This window comes from Scyliorhinus canicula, chromosome 13, assembly GCF_902713615.1.
Source record: "Scyliorhinus canicula chromosome 13, sScyCan1.1, whole genome shotgun sequence".
Lineage (NCBI taxonomy): Eukaryota > Metazoa > Chordata > Chondrichthyes > Carcharhiniformes > Scyliorhinidae > Scyliorhinus > Scyliorhinus canicula.
Genome location: NC_052158.1, coordinates 134,445,540 through 134,472,311, shown reverse-complemented (window position 1 = coordinate 134,472,311; position 26,772 = coordinate 134,445,540). Strand labels below are relative to the sequence as shown.

At 48.2% G+C, this 26,772-nt stretch overlaps 1 protein-coding gene across 8 annotated transcripts in view; it reads right to left on the bottom strand.

The window, feature by feature from the left end:
- The window catches only part of nyap2a (neuronal tyrosine-phosphorylated phosphoinositide-3-kinase adaptor 2a), a 191,698-nt gene that overhangs the window by 45,782 nt on the left and 119,144 nt on the right, over positions 1-26,772 (bottom strand). The gene's annotated exons all lie outside the window — the stretch shown is intronic.

The following is a 26,772-nucleotide window of genomic DNA, read 5'->3' as shown; positions in this document are numbered from 1 at the left end:
CTGTTTCATCTTTGTGGCAGTATGACGACATTATACGATGGGCTCTATCCAGTTCTCAAACGTGGTGGGATTAACAAATCCATATTTCACTCTTGTGTTACTCTTCGGAGCTTTTGGGGAAATATTTTGAACATACAAGATGGATCTTTGTAATACCGGTCACTTTCATATCAAAGAGCGGAATTTTCTCATTTGTTTGCAGAGTGGCGCAGCAGGTGGGAAAATGGCAGAGGAAGCCGTTGGCCACATTTCCTCTGCCTTATTTTTAGCCACTTGGTCAAAACAAATTAAGGGGCTGGTCCCATGACAGCACAATCTCGGGTTGGGTTCACAAAAGATCGAGGCTCCCCCCCCCCTCTATTTCAAAAATAAATATAGATCTCCCACCCATGCAACTGCCTCTCCCACTATGGAGCCCACTCTGCCCCCACCACAGAACTCTCCCATTCCCCAGCCATAAACTCCCCCCCTCCAGTCTATCATCATGGAAATCTCCCCTCATGGGACCCCCCACAACTCCCCCCACCCCACATGAGCACAGAACTCCCAGCCCCCAATGGAACACCCAGCCATACAACACAACCCCCGAATAAAACACCCCCAATCACTGCACCCTGGAATTGCCACGGACACTTTCCCTGGCACTGCTCAGGCAATGCCAGGGGCATTGCCCAGATATGACGCTCTTCCCCCCCTTGGGGTTACAATCATCTGCGTACCTCCAGATTACCTATTATCCTTTTCTATCATCATCCTATAGCTTACAATGCAATAATTACGGTTTTCTAAATGTTACCCCACTGACACTTGATCTGCTTGACCCACCTCATTTCCAAGAACCAGGTCCAACAATGCATCCTTTATTAGGTACAGGAGCAGAATTAGGCCATTTGGCCCATCTTGTTGGATTGGACACATACTGCTGTAGAGAATTGTCCTAAACACAATCTAGGAACTTTTAACCCTCTCTGCTCTTTACAATGCCAAATACCACTGTTCCAGTCAATATTCAGGTAATTAAAGTCCTCCATTATAATTACTCTATAATGTTTGCATTGCGCTATAATTTCCCTGCAGATTTGGTCTTCTCATTCACTAGTTAGGTATCTATGGACTACACCGTGCAATGTAAATTGAATCTTTTTTGATCCTTAGCTCTAGTCAAATTCATCTGTCCTTGAACCCTCTTTCCCCAGCACTGCAATGCTCTCCTTAACCATTCCTCCGACCTCACCCCTTTGCTTCCTTCCCCATATTTTCTGAATAACTTGCACGCAGGAATATTTAACACGCAGTACTAATCTTTCTTGAGCCAGTCTTTGTTATCGGCACAACATCTATTTCCACAATGCATACTGTACCTGAAACATCCCAAAGCTTTTTACTATACAGCATGCATCCACATACATGCACAGTAACCCTGATTTAGCCGGAGCCAGTGTCCCAGGAACTCTTCCTCCTGCACCATCTCTCCAGCCATGCATTCATCTGCCTTATCCTTCTATTTCTGTACTAACTTGCACATGGCACTGGGCTAATCCGGATATTATCACATTACTGGATCAGCTTAATCATTTTTACTTAGTTCCCTGATTGCATAACCCTGGGCGGATTCTCCAATCCCGCGGCAGAGTGTCCATGCTGTTGTAAATGCTGTCACGTTTTACGATGGCATGAACGGGCTGCTTCCAGGACTAATTCTGGCCCCTACAGGGGGCCAGCATGGCGCTGGAGCGGTTCACGCCGCTCCAGTTGCCGATCCCGGCGCAAACTGTGTGCCGCGGAATCCGCGCATGCGCAGTTGCGCCGGTGCCAACGAGGACATGCGCAGTGGTGCCAGTGCCAACGCACGTATGCGCAGTGGCCTCCTTCTATGGCCCTGATGCAACATGGCGCAGGGCTACAGGGACCGGCGCGTAGGAAAGGAGGCTCCCGGCCCGCCGACTGGTGGGCCCCGATCGCGGGCCAGGCCACATTGGAGGCCCCCCCGGGTCGGACCCTCCCCCCCCACCCCACAGGCCGCCACTTGACCCTTCCACGCCGATGTCCGCCGGCCCAGAGCAGGTTAGAACGGCGCCGGCGGGACTCGGCTCTTTTCCTACGGCCGCACGGCCCATCCGGGCTGGAGAATCAGCGAGCCGGTCGCATAGAGCAGCCCGTGACTGGCGTCGCGCCAAACATGCCGGCGCCATGCCAGCGTAGGGTCATGTGGCCCGTTCGGGGGGATTCTCCGGCCCAGCCCTTGGCTGGGGTAATCCCACCCCCTATTTCCCTTGCTACTGAAGTAATTGGTACCAATGTAGACCACGACCTCTGGCTGTTTACCCTCCCCCAGCAGAATGTCCAGACGCCAATCTCTGACATCCTTGACTCTGTAACCAAAGGGTCAATATACCATCCTGGAGTCACGTCTACAGCCACAAAAACACCTGTGCGTTCCCCTAACTAATTAATTCCCTGTCACTATTGCTCTTCCCTACTTCTTTTTCTGCTCCTGTACAGCCAAGCCACTTGTGGTACTACATACCTGGCTCTGACTGCACTCCTCTGAGGAACCAGTGCCCCCATCAGCTTCCAAAACGGAAAGCCAATTTCTGAGCGGGATCCTTAGGGACGTCTGCACAACCTGCCTAGTTCTCTTCGATTATCTCATGGTCACCCATTCCGTCTCTGCCTCCAGGCTCTTAAACTGTGCTGCGACCACCTCTCTGATTGTGCTATCTACGTAGCTCTCAGCCTCGTGAATGCACCCTATCGACTCCAGCCGCCGCTTGAGCTCCGAAACCCAGAGCTCAAGTTTCTGCAGCTGTCAGCACTTCCAGCACCTCTGGCTGTCTAGGGTGCCGGTAGCGACCATGACTTTACACATATTATAGGACACGCATTCCACTCGACCAGTATTTGATTAAAAAAGAGGTTGATGGTTTTGCAAAGAGTAATCGTACGCCTGAGGATAGAGAGAGTTTTAGTTAATAGCAAAGACTGAGCAAAAACTTGACTAAAAAGGCAAAAAATTGGAAGAAGAGCAATGAGTCAGGATAACATTTGATTGCAAGAGCTTTAATAAGTATGCAAAAAAGGATAATAAATATTGATCCCTTTGAAGTAGAAACAGGAGAAATCATCATTGAGAATGGAGAAATGGAATGAGACATTGAACAAATATTTTGCGCCTGCCTTCACAGTTGAAGACTCAAATTATGTCCCGGAAATAGGGGTGACGAAAGGATTAATAAGATTGAGGAACTTAAAGTAATTGATATCAGCAGAGAAAAAATATTTAAAAACATGAGTGACGAAAGAACAAATCCCAAGGAACTGATAGCCAACATTCTGTGGCTCTGAAAGGAGTGATATCTGCAGATATTGCAGATGATTTTCCAAAATTCTCTTGATTATAAAATGGTCCCAGCCAATTAGAAGTTAGCAAGTGTAACACTGCTGTTCAAGAGAAGAGGGAGAGAGAAAAGCGGGAAATCGCAGATCAATTAGCCTGACAGCAGTCATCAGGAAAATGCTGGAATCTATTATTAAAGAAGTCTCCTCCATGCACTTACAAAGTCAAAGTATGACCCAACAGTCAGCATGGTTTTATGAAAAGGAAATTGTTTATGACAAGGGCAAGTTTTTCAAATTCTTTAGAGGTTTTTGAAGATGAAGCTGGTAGTGAGACTGATAAAGGGGAATCAGTAGATGTAGTATACTTGGATTTCCAAAAAGTATTCAGTAAGGTGTCATACAAAATGTTAAAATAAAACATAAAGGCTCATGGAATGGTGTGAAATATATTAGCATGGATCATACAGAATCATAGAATTTACAATGCAGAAGGAGGCCATTCAGCCCATCGAGTCTGCACTGGCCTTTGGAAAGAGCACCCTACTTAAGCCCACACCTCCACCCTATCTCCGTAACCCCACCTAACCTTTTTGGACACTAAGGGCAATTTGGCCTGGCCAACCCACCTAACCTGCACATCTTTGGACTGTGGGAGGACATCGGAGCACCCGGAGGAAACCCACACCCACGATGGAGGACTGGTTAACAGACAAGAAGCAGAGAATAGGAAGAAATGGAACACTTTCAAATTGCTTGGTGAGTGTTGCAAAGGACACAAAGAGATATGGACAGGTTGAATGAGGGGGCAATAGGATGCAAATGGAGAATAATCTGGGGAAGTCTGAGGTTATTCATTTTGGTAATAAGAATGGAAAAGGGAATATGTTTCAAAAGGCGTGATTTGGATGTTCTCTTTCAACAAACGCAGAAAGTTAGCATGCAGCTGCAGCAAGCAATTAGGTTAGGAAGGCCAGTGGCTTGTTGACCACTGTTGCAAGAGGTTTAGAGTATAAGAATAAGAAAGCCTTGGCACCATTGTCCAGAGCTTTGGTGAGACCACAACTGGAATCCTGGTGGCTTTGGTCTCCATATCTAAGGAGGATTATACTTGCATTAGAGGCGGTACATCGAAGGCAGTCCAGTAGGTTGGTTCATGGGATGAGATGGTTGCCCTATGAGAGGTTGAGTAATTTGGGTTTATACTCTCTCTCATTTTGAAGCCGATGTCACTGAAACGTAAAAGATTCTGAAGGGGCTTGACAGGATGGAGGTTGTTTCCTCTGGCTGGGGAATCTAGATCACGGAGGTACTGGCTGGAAGTCTCCCATTATGAGATGAAGTGCTGTGGCACGGGCAGAATAGTGGAATGTTTCCCTCTGCGGAGGCTGGCGGGAAAACATGCCAAATCATCTGGCCCAACCTCATTAATTATGCACCCAGGTGTTTCATGCTGTTTTCAGTGGACGGGCAAGCCTGGGTGAGCTCTTAGTCTGCTGTTGTGTCCGGGTGCCATTTTGAAAAGGTGCCCAACGTCACTGACCCACCATTGAAGAAAGAAGCTGAAAGTGAATAAGAGCTCCAGCAACTCTCTGAGGCCGAACGTTGGATCCCCGGGAGCACTCTGAGACTGGACGATAGACTTCCTGAGATTGAAGATGGATCTCTAGGAACATTCTGAGGCTGGAGGATGGACCCACCTCCAGGACACCTGATGTGGAAGATCCACCTGTGGATGCGCCCCCGCCCCACTGCTGAGGCGTTCCAGGCCTGCCGGCGGCCTCCATCCCAAACCCTGGAGGTGACTGGCAGATGAGCATGGCATGTTGTACGAATGTGTTTCACACTGCTGTGTGTTGCTGCCAGCTTGGCAGAGAATCTTACGAAGGGTGATGTAGTGTATGGTTTTCCTCATACAAGTGGATTGTTGTAGTTTTGTGTTTGGACCAACATTCTTCTGTGAAAAGGTACTTGTATGTACAAGGCACCAAGCATTTTCCTTGTTGATGAACCTGATATAACAAGCACCATGTTACCACCTGTGCTGTGCATCAGGCTGCTGAAAATGCCGTTCTGATGCCTGGACTACTCTGGTGGTGCACTGCAGTAAACCCCCAGGAGGTCTTCCACATTGTGGTGGTCTGCTGCGCCCTCCACAACCTGGCAGAGCAGGTGACATTCTGGAGGAGGGAGAGGGACATGCGGCCTTGTCTGAAGAGGATGAGAAGCAGCCGCACCATAAGGGGCTGGAGGACTAGCCCGGTGGGAACAGCCAGAGGATGAGGATAGGCGGCGGCGAGGGTCCAGCATCCCCGGAGGGCCAGGGAGGCCTTCATTCTCACTTGTTTGCATAAATTAAGGCTCTGTCCGTCGCCACACTCTCTCCAGCTCCCAACCCCACCCCATTCACCCCTTCCCCATTGACCATCCACTTGCCCCTCCTCCCCACCCATTTCATTCCCTCCTCCGCCCCCTTTCCACAACCCTCAACCCCCTCCACACCCTTCATTCCCCGACTACTCTGTTCCACTCTCCCAGGATCCGTGTGACATCAGTGCAGGGTGATGGACCTGCGTTGGCACTGTCAATGGGTCAATTTAGAATGCACGAGGGTGATGATAGCTCGCTGTGAGGAAAGATCTGGTGCTCCTCAGTTTATGCCAAAGTCTGAGTCCCGTAATTCTGCTGACAGCGCGCTCACACCCATCACCTGCATGGGGTGTGCATCGGGGGTCTCTTGCTCTAGGACCACTGTACCTAGGAAGCAGAGGGTTAGGTGGAATGGAGGGCAGCAGTGGGTGGGGTTAGAGGCAGGCACACTGTGCATAATGACATGACAGAGGCTTCACATGCCTCAGGTTTTAGATGTGAATGGTGAACAATTAAAACTTCCATTGTCCCTACTTACAGGTAGTGCCCCCCCACCCCCAATGCCAACTTAGTGATCCTCTATCCTCTTAATGTTCCATGCTCTGCCATTATATTGAGGTGTATCCCCAAGATGCACATAGGAGGTGGGGACAGCCTGCTGCTTCTCGCGCCCTGTGGCCTTTGATGCCCTTGGCGGGCATCCTCTGGGGGCCTGAAGCCCCCAGAGGGCAGCACGGTAGCACAAGTGATTATCACAGGTTCGATTCCCCGCTGGGTCACTGTCTGTGCAGAGTTCGCACGTTCTCCCCGTGTCTGCGTGGGATTCCTCCGGGTGTCCCGGTTTCCTCCCACAGTGCAAAGACGTGCGGGTTAGGTGGATTGGCCGTGATGAATTGCCCTTCGTGACCAAAAAACGTTAGGAGAGGTTACTGGGTTACGGGGATAGGGTGGAAGTGAGGGCTTAAGTGGGTTGGTGCAGACTCAATGGGCCGAATGGCCTCCTTTTGCACTGTATGTTCTATGAAGCTGGGGGGCCCCAGCCGACTTACCAGCGTCACTGGCATTGCCGTGCCACCCTGTTCGACCCACTGACCTGGAGACACACGGTGTCGGGGGGGGGGGGGGGTTCGTGTGAGGTGGAGACCGTTGTTGTCTCTCTGGTGGCGGGCACCGACTGTGCCGGTCCTGGCATCTCCTCGTTTTCTGCACTATGGCATTGACGCCTCCGGCGATGCTCCTCAGCAACTGAGATATGCTCCGGAAATCCTTGGCAATGTTCACCTGCAACTGAGCCACACTCTGCAGAGCCTCGACAATGTCTATCTGCTTCTGGGACTTGTCTCTCATTGACTGGGACATGGTGTTGAGGCCCTCAGCCACGGTCGTCACTGACTGAGCCACGCCTTAGATGCCACCACTCATAACTCTGACGTCGTGCTTTAGGCCTTACATTGCGGTCATCACCCTAGCTGTGTTGGCCTTGGCGCCATGCATTGCCAGTGCCATCTCCTGCGCCCAGAGCCTTTGGGACTCTTCCAATCGGCTATGCACTTGCCAGAGTGTCGCTGACAACCCCTCCTGAATCTCACGGCTGTGTCCTAGCATCTACATCAGCTCTGAAATGACCTTGTGCAGAAGCTCAGCATCTGAGAGGACTCCTGACTCCTTTGGGTGTTACTGCCTCCAACCAAAGTGCACCGTGTGGCGCTCACAGATTGTGCCCCAAAAACCTGTCCACCAGTGTCGCCCATCGAGGTATGTCTCTCTGCGCTGGTGGATGGTGGGGATGACAGCTGTGATGCTTTGATGGTGGTTTCCTCGGAGCTCTCTTCCAAGGTATTCTCTTGGGTGGCGGAGGGTCCACCCCGGCCCATCAGCTGGAGATCCTGCGAGAGTGGACATGTGGTCAATGGGAGGGAAGGATAATATTGTCTGACATGAACAACTCACTTGAGGCAGGTCATCTGGGTGAAGGGGCAGTGGTTCCTCACCTTTGCAGGGGAGGCCAACCTCGCTGTCAGTGACTGCTCTATCCTCGGCCAATCCAGTGATCTCCAGGGCCTGTTCCTCTTGGCGTGATGCCTGGAACTCTGTAGTCCTTCTGGGCCTTTTCGCACCTATTATGGGTTATCTTCTCCTCCGGGGGAAGAGAGGCGGCATTGTGAGCCACACGCATGATGCAGCAGGGCGGTCTATGGCTTTGGGCACAGAGGGATTGTGGGTGGTGGGTGATCGGGTGTGTAGGAGCATGAGCATGGTGGGGAAGGGTGCGAGGTGCTAGATGCTGACTTGGGGGTGGAAGGGAGGACGTGGGGGTGGTGGAGGTCATTGGTCTTCTTCCTGCACTGTACGGTGGTCCTCCTGGTCACGCTGCCCAAAATGGCGTGCACTGCCACTGCCTCCCAGGTGGCATCGGTAGTCCTGCTGCTGGTCCTCCGACCCCCTCAGCGGAACAGTGTCCCGTCTTGCCTTCCGTGGCATCCAACAACCTGGCCAGGTCAGCATCTCTGAAACATGGAGCCAGTCTATGTGGTGCCATGGTTGTGTGCTGCCTGTGAGTGAGTTTGGAGGGAGAGCTAATGAGAAATTCCCCCTTGTTAGTGGGGATTTGCCGGGTGCAAGTCCAGTGAATAGCTGACGGGACAGCCAGTTCCAGCGTGGAGCCCGTGGGGATCATTCCCGGCATCAAGTGCTGTTAATTACAGGCCACAATCTTATCGTCTCAACCATCGGGAAACACCCAGGAAGTCGAGCCCGCTATGACACTGAGAACATTTTCCATTAAATCGCGGCCCTGCTCATTATCGCATTGTTGCTTGTTGGAGCTACTTGACTTATTTCTCACAAAGGTTTATTTGAGGTCAACTCCCATTGTGGCCAGAGGCGGAATAATAATTGCTTATTGTCACAAGTAGGCTTCAGTGAAGTTACTATGAAAAGCCCCTAGTCGCCACATTCCGGCGCTTACTTTAACAATAAATTCAAGTAAAATACAAAAAAAGCTCGAAAAATATAAAAAGGAAGAACAAGGTACAAAAGAAATAGGAAAAAAAAGAAAAAAGTGCAAGTCAAACATTCAGGTGACAATTCACCACAACATTGTTTTATACATCAGAAACAGTGAAGACACTTCATTTTCTATACGGCAACTTGACATGGTGAATGTTGTCATTTAAATGCAAGTTCTCTCTTTGCTTGTGCAGAAGCTGACGGACAGGTGCACAGAAACACTTCAGTGCAAAGGTGGAAGCAATTGCATTTATAAACCAACCCTTGCTGAGATACTCAGTCATCTTACAGTCCAGCAGTAAGTCAGCATTGCCATCCCATTTGTACTGTACATTTAAACATTGCTAACTCGAGCTGTTATTAATACAGTGCGCAGGTCCTCGATACAAAATGAAACCACATTCTGAATTGTCCCAATTATGGATCGTTCACCAGTACTTTCTTTCAGAAATTCAATTACAAATTGTGATTTTGTTTTTAAGAGTGTGTGTTGGTTTTGAATATTTATTTTGGTCAATATGTCTGGTAAGGACTAAAGAGACCAGCAAATGTTATAAATCAAGGTGGGGGAAGGGCCAACAACCCAGTTTTACCATAATACTCAATCGAGACAAAGTGGAGTTAGTGTCAGTAACAGGCATCAATCAGACAGAACTTGCTAACTAAATCAATTTTAGCGGCTTTGAGCAGGCGGCAGGCACGAAGCCACACTGTACTTAAACTAAAGCAATCATTTTAAGTAACAACTGTGGCAGACCAAATGTCACAGCGAGCTCAGTCAGACATTCGTTATCAGTAGGTTATGGGCTGTTCCTCCTCGTAGGGTTGTGTGAGATACCGAGCTTCGAGAAACTGTTGAATCAAAATCCAAGCCTGGCTAATATCTGGCTAATATTTGCTTCAAGGTGGAAGAGCAATGTTAATAAAAAGGTGACTGCTTTGTAATTATTAGGTTCTGAGATTATAATCACTGTCAGAGAGAAATGAAGCTATTTATAATGGATCTGATAACTGCCTGGTAGTGAATTGAATAATTTTCCAAGTTGAAGCTGACACTATTCAATTGCTTCAGTGCACTAATGCATCGCCTGCATGGGACTGAAATTTAAAAGGTAACATTTTTGTCACCCTTTGAGAGGGGCAAGGTGACAGGTGGGAGATTGAACCTGATGGTCACCGTGCCTCAGGCGAGGGAGAAGGTTGAGAAGTTGGGGCTTTCATGAATAACCTCAGCCAGTATGGGAATTGAACCTGTGCTGCAGCCTCAGTTCTGCATCATAAACCAGCTGTCCAGCCAACTGAGCTAGGACTGTATTATAGTTGCCCAAATAGTTAGCGGGAAATCGAGAAGCAAATATGTAAAGAGATTAGGGTTGTAATAGTAAGGGATTTTAACTTTCTCAACATTAACTGGGACAGCCAGAGCACCAGGGGTTTGGATGGAGAGAAATTTGTCGAGTGTATTCAGGAAGAAGTCTTCATTCAATATGTAGATGGCTCAACTAGAGAGGGGGCAAAACGTGACCTCCTCTTGGGGAATAAGGAAGGGCAGGTGACGGAATTGTTAGTGAGGGATCGCTTTGGGACCAGTGACCAAAATTCCATTAGTTTTAAGATAGCGATGGAAAATGATAGTTCTGGCCCACAAGTTAAAATTCTAAATCGGGGCAAGGCCAATTTCGAATATGTTAGCCTTTATTACAAGAGGATTTGTGTATTGGATGCCTTGCTGCAATGATTAAAGGTTCTTGATGAGGTAGCACCTGGGGTTGTGTGCACAATTGTTGTCTCCTTACCTGAGGAAAGGTGCACTTACCGTAGAGGGAGTACAATGAATGTTCACTTAATTAATTCCTGGGATGGAGGGATTGTCCTATGAGGAAAGTTTAAATAGGCTGGGCCTTTATTCTCTGGAGTTCAGGAGAATGAGAGGTGACCTTATTCAAATATCGAAAATTCATACAGGGCTTGACAGGGTAGGTGCAGCAAAGATGTTCCGCCTGGCTTTGGGGAGCGAGGGGCGTCTAGAACAAGAGGCGTCTAGAACGAGAGGTCAGTCTCAGAATAAGGGGAAGGCCATTGACGACGAAGATGAGCATGGATTTCTTCACTCAGAGGCTGGCGAATCTTTTAAATTCTCTGCTCCAGAGCTTTGTGGAGGTTCAGTCATTGATGATGAGATTGATGAATTTCTACATATTGAAAAGGGATATGGGGATAGTGCAGGAAAATAGTAATGAGGTAGTTCAGGCGTGATATCACTGAATGGCAGAGCAGGCCCAAAGGCCTACTCCTCCCCCTGCTTCTTATGTCCGTACGTCAAAGGACTGATGTACGGTTAAGAAAATTTAGAAAAACTGATTCCTCAAATCTTCAAAGGAGGATCTTGGAGGGTAATAAGAGGGGAATAATTTGAATCGAGGAAGTTAATCCAGAGAAATGGTCCAAGTTAAATTATAACTGAAGGACAACGAGCCATTGTTGTAAGCTAGTAAAAAAGTTCATGACAGGACCTACTTCTGCAAACTGAAACTTACAGGTAGGGTTACTGTGGTGATATGATTTGCATAGCTGTCTGCCATTGGTGCAGAACACCGGCTTACCATTGGCCCTGGTCGGTCATGTGCCTCTCGACCGATTGGTTGAGAACAGTCATGTGACAGCTCTCCGATTGGTCGAGAGGCTGAGTTAACCACGCCTCCTTACCGAGGTATAAATAGTCGGAGCGCCTGGCGGTCGTCCATTTTATTGTAGACAACCGCAGGGCTAAGTTCTAGCTTATTAAAGCCTAACTTTTGTATAGCAACTCGTCTCTCGTGCAATTGATGGCTCATCAGTTACTGAAGCACAAATTCTGGAATTATTCAAGCAATAGTTAGATGCTGTGACAGTGAGCTCATAGGTATTGGCGGCACGGTAGCACAGTGGTTAGTTCTGTTGCTTCACAGCGCCACGGTCCCAGGTTCGATTACTGCTTGGGTCACTGACTGTGTGGAGTCTGCACGTTCTCCCCGTGTCTGCGTGGTTTCCTCCGGGTGCTCCGGTTTCCTCCCACAAGTCCCGAAAGACGAGCTTGTTAGGTGAATTGGACATTTTAAATTCTCCCTCTGTGTATCCGAACAGGTGCCAGAGTGTGGCGACTCGGGGATTTTCACAGTAACTTCATTGCAGTATTAATGTCAGCCTACTTGTGACAATAATAAAAATTATCATTATTATTATTATATTTGGAATGATAACCTTCCTTGAAATTATGTGAATGATCACTTTCATTTATTTCTGTGATCTATCAAAGCTTAGCCTGCTTGTTACTGATGAAAATGTTACATACTTCTGGATAAAAAAACATGTTGGTTGTTCCTCTTCAAAGGAAGTTTTGATAGGATCGGGAATGTGTCCGGACATTATAGATAACCACAAGATGTTGCTTTGTATCTATAGTGTGTAAGATAACCACGTAGAATGTCTCCACATCCCATCCTCATTTCACTGATTCTACCTTGTAGCCCAATACACAATATAGTCTTCTGCCTTTTATTATTGTGCAGTAAGAGAGAAATTTAGGAAAGACATGCAGGTTAGGTGGATTGGCCATGATAAATTGCCCTTAGTGACCAAAAAGGTTAGGAGGGGTATTGGGTTACGGGGACAGGGTGGAAGTGAGGGTTTAAGTGGGTCGGTGCAGACTCGATGGGCCGAATGGCCTCCTTCTGCACTGTATGTTCTACGTTCTAAAAAGAAAGAAAAGAAAGACTTGCACTTATATTGAAATCCAGCAGAGACCTCAGAGCTTTGCAGCTAATGATGTGTTTTTAATGATATGTAGTCACTGTTGTAATATTGGAAATGTAGCCGCCCATTTGCACACAGCAAGTTTCCACGAATAGGAATGTGATTGGACCGACATAATCCATTTTCAAGATCTTGATTGAGGGATAAATATTGGCTGGGACACCTGGAATACCGACCTGCCTCTGCTTCCCGAGAGCGCCATGGGATCATTTACATTGGTCTGAGAAGGCAGATGAGATTTGGTTTGGAATCCCATCCAAAAGACAGCATCTCTGACAGTGCAGTGCCCCCTCAGCGATACACCAGAGGGTCCACTTTTCAATTTTTGCCTCAAGGCCCAGGCTAGGACCTTGTAACTTAAAACAATATGAATATACGAACAAGGAGCAGGGGTAGTCCACTCAGCCCCTCGAGCCTGCCCCGTCATTGAATTAGATCAAGGCTGATCTGATTGTAACTTCAACCCCACATTCTTGCCTCACCCTGATAACCTTTCACCCCTTTGTTAACCAAGAATCTATCCAGCTCTGCCTTAAAAATATTTAAAGATTCGGCTTCCACTGCCTTTTAAGGAAGAAAACTCCAGAGACATACGACTCTCTGGTCACAAAAATTACTCCCCATCTCTCTTAAAAGGGAAACCCAGTGATCCCTTAGTTCTAGATTCTCTCACAAGAGGAAACATCCACTCCACATCCACCCAGGATTTTAACGGTTTTGATCAAGTCACCCGTGGATGCAAACCTAGGCCGGGATTCTCTCCCAACCGGCGGGCGGGCCGTACCGGTGCCAAAGAGTGAACCACTCAAGCATCAGGCCGCTCGGACGTTGTGGAATCCTCTGCACTTCCGGGGCCTAGGCCAGCGCTGGAGTAGTTGGTTCTGCGCCAACCGGCGCCAAAGGGCCGGGCTGGCGCATGCGCAGAACCGCTGGCGTGCTCCCTGCGTATGTGCAGGGAGTTTCTTCTCTGGGCCGGCCATGGCGGAGCATTACAGAGGCTGGCACGGAGGGAAAGAGCGCTCCCAGGGCACAGGCCCACCCGCAGATCGGTGGGCCCCGATCACAGGCCAGGCCAACGTGGGGGCCCCCCTGGGGCCGGATCCCCCTGCCCCCCCCCCCCAAAGAACCCCGCTAACCATCCTCAGAGCCAGGTCCCGCCGGTATGGACCCTGTCTAATCCACGCCAGCGGGACTGGCTGAAAACGGGCGGCCGCTCGACCCATCAGAGCCCGGAGAATCACCGGGGGGGCCACTGCCAACGGCCCCCGACCAGCGCGATGTGGTCCCCGCCCCCACCAAAAAACTGGCACCGGAGAATTCGGTAGCCGGCGTCGGAGCGGTGGGGCGGGATTCACGTCGCCCCCCCGGCGATTCTCCAACCCAGCGGGGAGTTGGAGAATCCCGCCCCTAATCTCTCCAACCTTTCCTCATAAGACAACATGCTCATTCCTGGTATTAGTCTAGTAAACCTTCTCTGAACTGCCAACGCATTTACATCTTTCAATAGATAAGACGACCAATACTGTTCACACTACTCCAGATGTGGTCTCGCCAATGTCCTGTGTAACTGAAGCATAACCCCCCATATATTTGTAATCAATTTCCCTCACAATAAATGATAACATCCTATTACCTTTCCCAATTACTTGCTGTACCTGTAAACTCACCTTTTGTGATTTATGCTCTAGGACACCCAGATCCCTCTGCACCTCAGAGCTCTGCAATCTCCCACCATTTAGATGATAAGATTATTTATTATTCTTCCTGCCAAATTGGCCACTTTCACAAAAATGGCCACAGCTGACACCGAGAGAACGGAGATGTGTGACCATTCCAGTCTGCTTTACACTTTAAAATAGTTAATCAATTGGTTTTGACGGGAAGGAGAAATAGCCATGCCTTTTATTTGCTCCCCTTTTACGTTTTCTTGCTAGATTAAGAACAGAAGAAAACCCACTGTTTAATAAAGACAGGCAGGATGGCTGAGAGAGAAAACCCTCAGTCATAGGAAGCGATAATATCATATGAAGTGTAGACAATGGGTGGCATTTAATCCAGACTATGGGGTTCTTGCCTGCTAACTGGAGAGCCATCGAGAGTACCAAGTAACCTCCTTTGGGGAATGTCCACCACGTTAAGTGCCAATCAGGCACTAAAATGATGAGCACCAGCCCTTCCCTGGGATCACGGCCTCTGCCCCCTCTCTTCCCCAGGCAGAAATTCAGTGCTTGAGAGCTGCCATTCAGAGGCTGTCAGCTGTCTACTGCAGGCAGTGGCGGTAAGAGGGGTGACAGCTGCCAGAAATGCACAGAGGCTCAGAATCAGCGAAGGGTCCTGGCCACAGGTGACTTAAGCAGTGGGGTGTTGGCAGCAAGGACAGGGGTGACTTTCATGCCCCCTCCACCTTCCCACTGCCAAGTCCCTCGGTCTGAATACCTGACAGAAGGACCTCCCTGGGAACCTGGAAGCACACCAGGAAGGGTTTTGCTTTTCTGGTTTCCCATGTGGTGTCTTCAGCACCAGCTGCTCGTTGAATACCAGTGGTGGTTGGCTGAAACCCTTAAGTGGATATTAATTGCCCACTAAGGGCCTCAATTGGCAGCGGGGCAGGAAGGCCAGCCACAAGTCTTGCCGTCATAGGATCATACATCGAAATCAAAAGTTCCATTCACGGCCAGTTTCAAACTTCCATCTCTATTTTACTTCTGATGTCCTTCAACAGCCCTGTCCGCCTAAAAAATCCACGACACTCTTAACCATTATAAGGTCAGCTGTTTCCACAACTTTCTTGACCAAACAATTCCACATGTCAACAACTCTGTATGAACATGCTTCATCTTAACTATCCATTCACCTCTTCCGGTTTAAATTTCGGTTGGGTCGAGGATGGGTCGGGTCAATGGGGCCTGGGCAGGGTTGGGGGGGGGGAGGGGGGGTGGGGGCATTGGTGGGTTGCTTAGTTTCGGGGCCGTAGGGAAGTCCCGTGGCCGGGGTGGGATAGAGAGTGGTGGTCGGGGGGGGGTCCCATGCTCCCATGCTCTTAACTATCTCTTTATTAATGTAAACATTTTCAGTGCTCCGAGGGTGGGATTATTCACACAACTGGCTGTGAATACTCACCCCCTACTGGACGGCAGAGGGATCTTCTGGTTTTGCCATGGTCAACGGGTTTCCCATGGAATGCACCCCTCACCGCTGCAAAACCCGTGATGGAGGTGCTTCATCACAGGACCGGAAGATCCCACTGGCGTGAACAGACGGCACGTTCCGGCCTCAGCCTTTTCTCACAGCACAGGTACCCAATCCCATTTACTAATTTAATTTCCGCTCTTCACAGACATTGCAAAATTATGCACATTCTTGAATCTCATTTGAAATCTCATTCATGAGGGCAGCACGGCAGCACATTGGTTAGCACTGCTCCCAGGTTTGATTCCCGGCTTGGGTTATTGTCTGTGCGGAGTCTGCACATCCTCCCCGTGTCTGCGTGGGTTTCCTCCGGGTGCTCCGGTTTCCTCCCACAAGTCCCGAAAGATGTGCTGTTTGGTAATTTGAACATTCTGAATTCTCCCTCTGTGTACCTGAACAGGCGCCTGACTGTGGCGACTAGGGGCTTTTCACTGTAACTTCATTACAGTGTTGATGTAAGCCTACTTGTGACAATAAAGATTATTATTATTATTAATAATAAAAGGCAGCAGCTGATTTAACATACAAAGCAATTTACCCCTTGTTCTCTTCCTTCGCTTTTAGATGCAAGCTGCATTATTCGGCATTTTCCAGAACACCGTGTCATCAAATATCTTATAAAATATTGGCCTGTAATTTCTTGCCTGTGTAGTGTCAGATTTGGGTGGCACCCCAGTGATGTGGTGGGGAACATCTCTCGGATATTCCCACGTTAGGGTTTACTTGGCAATTGTCCAGAAGCACTAACTTCCCCTGGACAACTGCGCTGGGCTGAGAACCACCCGACAAAGCCAATTAAACCGCTAACTTTGGATGGTTCTGCCAGTGATGTGCTAATAATTATTCTGAAAGAGTTAGAAGAAATAAAAGCACTTTTAATTTCAGTGGAACTATTTTAAATACTCAGATCGAGTCCTGCATGGGACATGCCCCCGGGGCCACCACTCCCCATTGGTTCACCTCTCCCAACACTTCCCCTCCCCCCCACCCCCAGGACTTCCCTACCCCCCTGCAACTAAGCATCCCACCACCCATGGTATTCTCCATCCACATGGGATTCCCAACCTGCATGGGATTCCCCTCTGCGCGCCCCCCACCCGATCTGACCCAATCTACCCCACCCCACCCCACCCACGACCCAACCTCCCCAGATGTCCAATCCCCCCACCCCACCCTACCCCACCGATGGCTGACCTTTCTACACCCCAGCCAATGTCAGACTCCCTTCCCATGTCCGAACTCCCCCACTACTCTACATCCCATTTACCTTAGACACGTAACAACTCCCTGGCCTGTTATTTTTAATTTGCCTGCTTTACGGTAGCCAGTGCCATAGAAAAATGGGCGCGTCCTCCTTCTCTCTGCTTCTTCTACCCTTCGACCCCGGAGCCAGGGCCAGCGCTGCATGGGTGTCCCCCGACCTGAGTCAGGATGGCCCAGCAAGACAGGTACTTAAGAATTTAAGCTCAGATAAGTCGTTATGGAGTGGCAGTCCAGCTCTGATCACCGCTCCTGGGAGGTTATAGCCGAAAGATTGGGTGTTGCAGTAGGAATGAGTTATGGATGTTACTGTCAGCATTGGATGTCATTACTCCTCGGAAACTGACTGTGACTTCTGGTCCTGAATTTTTCACCCTTCTTGGCATGATGCTGGGAAGTCCTGAGGAAAAAGGAACCTTGGCCTGTTTGTTCATCGATCTCTGAAGGCAGAATGACAGGTTAATACGGTGGTGAAAAAGGCATATGGGACACTTGCCTTTATCAGTCGAAGCAGGGAAGTCATTTTGGAGTTGTATAGAACTTTGGTGAGGCCACAGCTGGAGCACTGTGTGCAATTCTGATCGCCACATTATAGGAAGGTTGCAATTGCACTGGAGGGACTGCAGAGGCGAGGATGTTTCCTGGGATGGAACATTTCTTATGAAGAGAGGTTGGATAGACTTGGGTTATTTTTGCAGGAGCAGAGAAGGCTGAGTGGTGACCTGATCGAGGTGTAATGAGGGGTATGGACAGAATGGATAGTGGACATTTGTTTCTTTTCGTTGAAGTTAAGGGGTAGGAAGTGTAGGGGGAATTTGAGGAAAAACCCTTTTACTCAGAGGCTGGCGGTGGTATGGAACGCACTGCCTGGGAGAGTGGTCGAGGCGGGCTGCCTCACATTCTTTTAAAAGTACCTGGATGAATATTTGGCACATCATAACATTCAAGGCTACGGGCCAAGTGCTGGCAATGGGATTAGGTGGGCAGGTCAGGTGTTTTTCGTGTGTCAGTGCAGACTCGATGGGCTGAAGGTCCTCTTCTGCACTGTATTATTCTGTGATTCTGATTCTGGGTCCGGTGCCTGCCTGAACTTTATGTGTAAAATTCTGGCCCTGGTGCCTGTACATGTGCAGTTAAAAGTGAAGTTGTCAGTGATTCTACACTTGACCTTAGGGTGCGCTGTTGAGATTCTACCAGAATGCAATCAATCAGAAATCATTAAATGGACGGGAACTTTCATTCTTATGTTCTTAGTCTCAATTTTAAAATCCTTCAAAGCATTATACTTTGTCGAATGAGGTGGAGCTGGCTTTTTAATGGTGTACTAAGTTCATAACTACATTGACTTGGTGGCCAAATCAAATTGATGTCAGGAGACAAGAAATCAACGCCACAAATTATCTTTGTGGACAGCTGTCATGATGAGGTCAACAGCAAGTGCCATGGCTTCACTGATGACTGCCAAATGAAGCAGTTATGCTGGAAAATCAAAGACCAACATCACTGGTAGTCAGCGTATTCACCAATGGGGAACAGCACAGGCAAGAATGATATTTCTTCAATTGGATTGATTTTGCTGCAGAAATAACAGGGAGGCTATCAGAAATTTCTTATTATTCAAGTGTAAATCAGACCTCCAATGACTGCATGTGGCCCCCTGGGCTTGACGCCTGGCAGCGCCAACCTAACATCATGGCAAGGCCAGGGTGGCACTGATATGCCAGGTTGGCAGTGCCAAGGTGTCTGGGTGCCAGGCTGGTAGTGCCAAGGTTCCCAGGTGGCAGGGGGAGTGCCAGGGTTCCACCCTGCCCTGTCCCTGACTACCTGGGGATCTCCAATTGCCTGGGAATCGCCCCCCCCCAGATGTTGCTATGAAGGGTCCACGTTTGTGCGGACTAGTACTATACAACACCCTGGCGAGGTCTCCCAGGCATGGCCAGTAGGTCCAGTGAGCTGTAAGGCTCATTTAAAAATACTCAGATCTGGATCTTGCCCAGTGAGGACAAGATCCAGATCGCGCTGGGCAGAGCCCGATTATGAACTCGCGCACGATTCACGGAGTCACTGAATTGCGCCCTTAGAGCCAAGAAATCTATATATTTCCTTCTTGAATATATTCAGTGACTTGGTCTACACAGCCTTCTGTGGTAGAGAATTTAAAAGGTTCATCACCCTCTGAATGAAGACATCTCAGTCCTAAATGGCCTGCCCTGTATCCTGAGACTGTGACACCTTGCCCTAGACCCCACAGCCACAGAAAACAACATCCTTGCATCCAGTCTGTTCAGCCCTGTCTGAATTTGAGACATTTCAATTAGATCCTCATTCATTCTTCTAAATCCCAGTCAATACAGGCCTCATCAACCCAATCGCCTCTCATACGACGATCCTGCCATCCCAGGAATCAGTCTGGAGAACCTTTGCTGCACTCTCTTTATGGCAAGTATATTCTTTCTTCGATAAGGAGACAAAAACAGCACACAATACTCTAGGTGTGATCTCACCAATGTCTTGTGTAGCTTCAGCAAGATATCCTTGCTCCTGTGTTCAAGTCCTCTCGCAATGAAGGCCAACATACCATTTTACTACCAAACTGCTTGTTGTACATGTATGCTTGCTTTCAGTGACTGGTGTACTAGGGCACCCTGGTCCCTTTGTACATCAACATTTCCCAAATCTATCACCAATTAAATAACACTCGGCCATTCTGTTTCTCTGTCCACCCAAAGTGGATAGCTTCACATTTATCCACGTTATACTGCATCTGCGATGCATTTTCTTACTCTCTCAAATTGTCCATATCATTTTCAAGCCTCTTAACTCATATTCCCACCAAGTTTCGTGTCATCAGCAAACCTGGAAATATTACATTTGTTTCCCTCTTCCAAATCAGTGGTATATATTGTGAATAGCAGGAGCCCACTTCGAACCTGCCACTTTCAAAAAAAGACCCATTATTCCTACTCTCTGTTTCCCATCTCCTAACCAATTCTCAATCCATGCCAATATATTATTCCCAATTCCATGCACTTTAATTTTGCACTAACCTCTTATGTGGTACTTTCAAAAGCTTTCTGAAAATCCAAAACACCATTTCCACTGGTTCACCCTGATCTATTCTGCGAGTTACAACCTCAAAAAACTCCAGTGGGTTTGTTAACCATGATTTTCCTTCCATAAATCCATGTTGACTTTGTCTAATCCCATTGATAGTTTCTATGTCTCCTGTTATCACATCCTTTATAATAGACTCCAGCATTTTCCCTTCTACAGATGTGAGGCTAACCAATCTAATTCCATTTTCTCCCTCACCTTTTTTAAAAAGCGAGGTTATATTTGCCACTCTCCAGTCATAGAACATAGAACATAGAACGATACAGCGCAGTACAGGCCCTTCGGCCCTCGATGTTGAACCGACATGGAAAAAAACTAAAGGCCATCTAACCTACACTATGCCCTTATCATCCATATGCTTATCCAATAAACTTTTAAATGCCCTCAATGTTGGCGAGTTCACTACTGTTGCAGGTAGGGCATTCCACGGCCTCACCACTCTTTGCGTACAAAACCCACCTCTGACCTCTGTCCTATATCTATTACCCCTCAATTTAAGGCTATGTCCCCTCGTGCTAGCCACCTCCATCCGCGGGAGAAGGCTCTCGCTGTCCACCCTATCTAACCCTCTGATCATTTTGTATGCCTCTATTAAGTCACCTCTTAACCTTCTTCTCTCTAACGAAAACAACCTCAAGTCCATCAGCCTTTCCTCATAAGATTTTCCCTCCATACCAGGCAACATCCTGGTAAATCTCCTCTGCACCCGTTCCAAAGCTTCCACGTCCTTCCTATAATGAGGCGACCAGAACTGTACGCAATACTCCAAATGCGGCCGTACTAGAGTTTTGTACAACTGCAACATGACCTCATGGCTCCGGAACTCAATCCCTCTACCAATAAAGGCCAACACACCATAGGCCTTCTTCACAACCCTATCAACCTGGGTGGCAACTTTCAGGGATCTATGTACATGGACACCGAGATCCCTCTGCTCATCCACACTACCAAGAATTTTACCATTAGCCAAATATTCCGCATTCCTGTTATACTTTCCAAAGTGAATCACCTCACACTTCTCCACATTAAACTCCATTTGCCACCTCTCAGCCCAGCTCTGCAGTTTATCTATGTCCCTCTGTAACCTGCAACATCCTTCCGCACTGTCTACAACTCCATCGACTTTAGTGTCGTCTGCAAATTTACTCACCCATCCTTCTGCGCCCTCCTCTAGGTCATTTATAAAAATGACAAACAGCAACGGCCCCAGAACAGATCCTTGTGGTACGCCACTCGTAACTGAACTCTATTCTGAACATTTCCCATCAACTACCACTCTCTGTCTTCTTTCAACTAGCCAATTTCTGATCCACATCTCTAAATCACCCTCAATTCCCAGCCTCCGTATTTTCTGCAATAGCCGACCGTGGGGAACCTTATCAAACGCTTTACTGAAATCCATATACACCACATCAACTGCTCTACCCTTGTCTACCTGTTCAGTCACCTTCTCAAAGAACTCGATAAGGTTTGTGAGGCATGACCTACCCTTCACAAAACCATGCTGACTATCCCTAATCATATTATTCCTATCTAGATGATTATAAATCGTATCTTTTATAATCCTCTCCAAGACTTTACCCACCACAGACGTTAGGCTCACCGGCCTATAGTTACCGGGGTTATCTCTACTCCCCTTCTTGAACAAAGGGACCACATTTGCTATCCTCCAGTCCTCTGGCACTATTCCTGTAGCCAATGACGACCTAAAAATCAAAGCCAAAGGCTCAGCAATCTCTTCCCTGGCTTCCCAGAGAATCCTAGGATAAATCCCATCAGGCCCCGGGGACTTATCTATTTTCACCTTGGATTGTTCCACAATCAACAGAATTTTGAAAGGTGAAAACCAACACACCCACTATTTCCATAACCAACTCCATCAGTACCCTGGGGTTTAGATTATCAGGCCTTGGGGATTTATTGGCTTTCAGTCCCATTAATTTTTCCAGCACTATTTTTTTAGTAATACTAATGTCCTTCAATTCATCCTTCTCACTGGATCCTTGGTTCCTTAGCATTTCTGGGAAGTTATTTCTTCCTCCATGAAGAACAAACTAAAGTAACTGTTTACTGGCCCTGCCATTTCCTTGTTCCCTGTTATAAATTATCCTGTTTCGGATTTAAAGGACCTACATTTGTCTTCACTCATATTTTTTTCTTTTTACATACCGATAGAAGCTTTTACAGTCCTCTTTTATTACTTGCAAGTTTACTCTCATATTCTATTTTTCCCCTCTTAATAAATCTATTGGTCCTCCTTTGTTGAATTCTAAACTGCTCCCAATTCTCAGGCTTGCTACTTTTTCTAGCAACTTTATATGTATCCTCTTTGGATCTAATACCATCCTTAATTTTTTTGCAAGCCATAGTTGTGTTTTCTTGTTGTGTTTTTGCACCAGAAAGGAATGTATAACTGTTGCAATGCATACGTTTGTTCCTTAAATATTAACCATTGTCTATCCACCGTCAGGCCTTTTAATGAAGTTCCCCCATCTATCTTAGCCACCACATGCCTCATACCTTCGTAGTTTCAAAGAACAAAGAACAAAGAAAAGTACAGCATAGGAACAAGACCTTTGGCCCTCCAAGCCTGCGCCGAGCATGATGCCCGAACTAAAAATAAACCTTCTGCCCTTACTCGGTCCATATCCCTCCATTTCTTCTTTATTCATGTACCCATCCAGATGCCTCTTAAATGTTAATAATGTGCCTGCAAGGGGCAGCACGGTGGCGCAGTGGGTAGCACTGTAACCTCACGGCGCTGACGTCCCAGGTTCGATCCCGGCTCTGGGTCACTGTCCGTGTGGAGTTTGCATATTCTCCCTGTGTCTGCGTGGGTTTCGCCCCCACAACACAAAAGATAGGGTAGGCCCTATTGACTCCTTAATTGGAAAAATGAATTGGGTACTCCAAATTTATATAAAAATAAATTAAATAAAGATAATGTGCCTGTTTTCCCAACATCCTTTGGCAGCGCATTCCAGGAACCCACCTTGTCTGCATGAAAAACTTACCCCGCACATCTCCATTAAACTTTCCACCTCTCACCTTCAACCTGTGCCCCCTTGTAATTAACATTGCCACCCTTGGAAAAAGCCTCTGACTATCCACCCTGTCTGTGCCTCTCATCATTTTGTAGACCTCTATCAGGTCTCCCCTCAGCCTCCGTCTTTCCAGTGAAATAAATCATAGTTTCTTTAACCTCTCCTCACAGCCAACACCCTTGAGACCAGGCAATATCCTGGTGAACCTTCTTGGCACTCTCTCCAAAGCTTCCACGTCCTTCTGATATTGTGGTGGCCAGAACTGCACGCAAAACTCCAAATGCGTCCCAGCCACGGTTTATATAGCTGCAACATGATTTCCCAACTCCTGTACTCAATGCCCTGGCTGATGAAGGCAAGCATATCATATGCCTTCTTAACCACCTTGGCCACCTTTTAGGGAATTGTGGACCTGCACGCCCAGTTCCCTCTGTATGTTAATGTTCTTAAGGGTTTTGCCATTTACAGTGTAATTCATACCTAGATTTGATTCTCCAAAATGCATCACTTCACATATGTCTGGATTAAACTCCATCTGCCGTTTCTGTACCCAAGTCTCCAATCTATCTGTATTGTGGTGTATCCTCTGACAATCCTCAGCACTATCGGCAACTCTGCCAATCTTCATGTCATCCGCAAACTTACTAATCGGACCATCCACATTTTCCTCCAGATCATTTATACTGCAAACAACAGAGGTTCCAGCACTGATCCCTGCGGAACACCACTAGCTATAGATCTCCATTCTGAAAAAACCCTTCCACCGCTACTCTCTGTCTTCTATAACCCAGCCAGTTCTGTACCCACCTGGCCAGCCCACCCCGAATCCCATATGATTTTAGTTTTTGTGCCAGTCTGCCATGTGGGACCGTGTCAAACGCCTTACGAAAGTTCATATAAACAACATCCACAGCCCTTCTCTCATCAATTTTCTTTATCACCTCTTTCAAAAATCTCAATCAAGTTGGTAGGACACGACCTTCCCCATACAAAACCATGTTGCCTGTCCTTTGTTTAGATTTAGGACCTTAGTTTCAGATCAGGCTTCTACACTGTCTATCCTAATGACGAATTCTATCATGTTATAGTCACTGTTCCCGTAAGGACCCCGCACAACAAGATTATTAATTAACTTCTTCTCATTGCATAATATCAAATCTAGGATAGCGTGTTACCGAGTTGGTTCCTCAATATACTGGTCTATCTTGTACCCACGCCAGGAATGCATTTGCCACAGTAGTGTTGCCAAGTTGTTTGCCCAATCTATATGTAGATTAAAGTCACCCATGATGAATGTAGCACCCTTGCTCGATGCATCTCTAATTTCCTGTTTAATGCCATCCCCTACTTTACTACGACTGCTCAAAGCTTTTCGACAACTCACACTAATCTTTCCCTCCACTTGTTGCTTCTTAGCTCCATGCATCTACATCTAGAATATACTCTCTCATTATTGTGCCGATTTCATCCAACACTAACAACGCCATTCACTCCTTTTCATTTTTGTTTGTTTCTGCGAAATGTCGAGTACCCAGGAAGAGAATGTCATCAGGAAAAGGAAGTGCTTGTCCATTCCAGTGGCAAGGAAGTGAAAAGGAAGTGCTTGTCCATTCCAGTGGCAAGCATGGACGGGATTCTCTCAGCCCAGCATGTGATTCTGCGCAGAGCAGAGAATCGGCGCCATTGGCGCCAGCATGGTTGACATGACGCCAGTCAGGTGCCGCTCTACACGGCTGGCCCGCCGATTCTCGGCCCCGGATGGGCCGAGCGGTCGTCGTGAAAACACCGAGTCCCGCCGGCGCCATTCACACCTGCTCTCAGCTGGCAGGACCTCGGCGTGGAAGGGTCGGGGGGGGGGAGGGGGATCCCCCATCCCCCTGTGTGGGGGATGGGGGATCTGACCTCGGGGGGGGTCCTCCGATGTGGCCTGGCCAGCGATCGGGGCCCACCGATCGGCGGGCCGGCCTCTCTGGCTGGGGGCCTCGTTTCTTCCACGCCGGCACCTGTAGTCCTGCGCCATGTTGTGTCGGGGTTGGCGTTGGCACCGGCGCCACTGGACATGCGCGAATCCCGCGGCGCCCAGTTCGCACTGGGTTCAGCAGCTGGAGCGGCGTGAACCACTCGAGTGCCATGCTGACACCTTTTGCAGGCCAGAATTAGCCGTCGGGTCGGCCCATTCACGCCGTTGCTAAACGCGACGGCATTTACGGCGGCGTGGACACTCTGCCGCGGGATTAGAGAATTCCGCCCCATATCTTTACATAGGATTACAAAGGATATATAACACAGAAACAGGCCACTGGTCCAACCGTGCTGGTGTTTATGATTTACGTGAGTCTCCTCCATCTTTCTCTCTCCATTCTCCTTCATATGCTTGCCTACCTTTTCCTTAAATGCATCAAAAATATTCCTCAACCACTCTCTGTAGTAACCACCCTTTGCAAAGAGATTTCTTCTGAATCTCCTATTGGATTTCTTGGTGACTATCTTGTATTAATGGCCTTTAGTTATGGGGCGGGATTCTCCGACCCTCTGCGCCGAAATTGCACTTGGCGCAGGGGCGGAGAATTACCCAAAGTAGGCCCACACGATGCACGCGATTCTCCACTGACTGGAGAATCGGTGCCATTCGCGCGTGATTGATGCAGTGAGGTCGGGGGCTGTTGGAAAAGGACCCCCCGGCGATTCTCCACGCTCAACGGATCGAGTACCCGCCAAGTCCCGTCAGGGTAGTTCTAATGTGGTTCCACCCGGCGGGAACTCGGAGTCGCGGCTGATGGGGGCATTATGATTGGGGGGGGGGGGGGGGGCATGAGGATTGGACACCAAGTAGGGCCTTGACGCTGGGCAGGCCTGCGATCGGGGGGTCACCGAGCAGCGAGCCATCGCGATCCGGGAGCAACCTATCTTCCTGTGCGTGGGTCCTGTGCGTGGCCCGCGCCGAGGTGGGCAGCCGCGCGCATCCGCGGACCTGCTTGCGGCCTCCGTGCGCATACACGGCTGCATGGTTTGTCCAGCAGGGCCCCGCCGGCAGCCAGAGTTGCAGGACACACGGCAGAGGCCTGCTAGCCCCCTGGAGAACGGGGAATAACCCCAGACTTGAGGAAAAAGTCCGGAGTAATTCTCGCCCGTTTTCCAGCGGGCATGGGGATCCTTTAAAGGAACTGAGGCTTGGGGGACTTGTGGTGGGCTGGACGGGGCCAAGTCAGTTGCCTCCCCTGGGAATGGGGGCCGCTTTGGGTTTGTGAAGCCCACTTTCTGTCATGTTTAACACCCCATAGCAGAGCAAACCAGAACTGCAGCCTGTCTGTCCGAAAATCATCTCACAGGAAGAGCCATTCTGCAGCTTGTTTCTTAGAGAAGTATTTCACCCCCCTTGACGTTTCAATAGGCTCTGTAGTTTCAATGTTGCAATATGCCTTATTTTATCCCTTTGTACGCGTTTGTTTATATACCATTTCATTCCCTTTGAAGTTTCATTTGGTTCTGTAGTTTCAATGTTGCAATATGCTTTATTTTGTACCTTTTTACTTGTTTGTTTATATACCATTTCACTCCCTTTGAGGTTTCAGTTGGCTCTGTGGTTTCACTTTTGCAGTATGCCTGCTTTTATCCCTTTGGACTTGTTTGTTTATATACCATTTCACTCCCTTTGAGG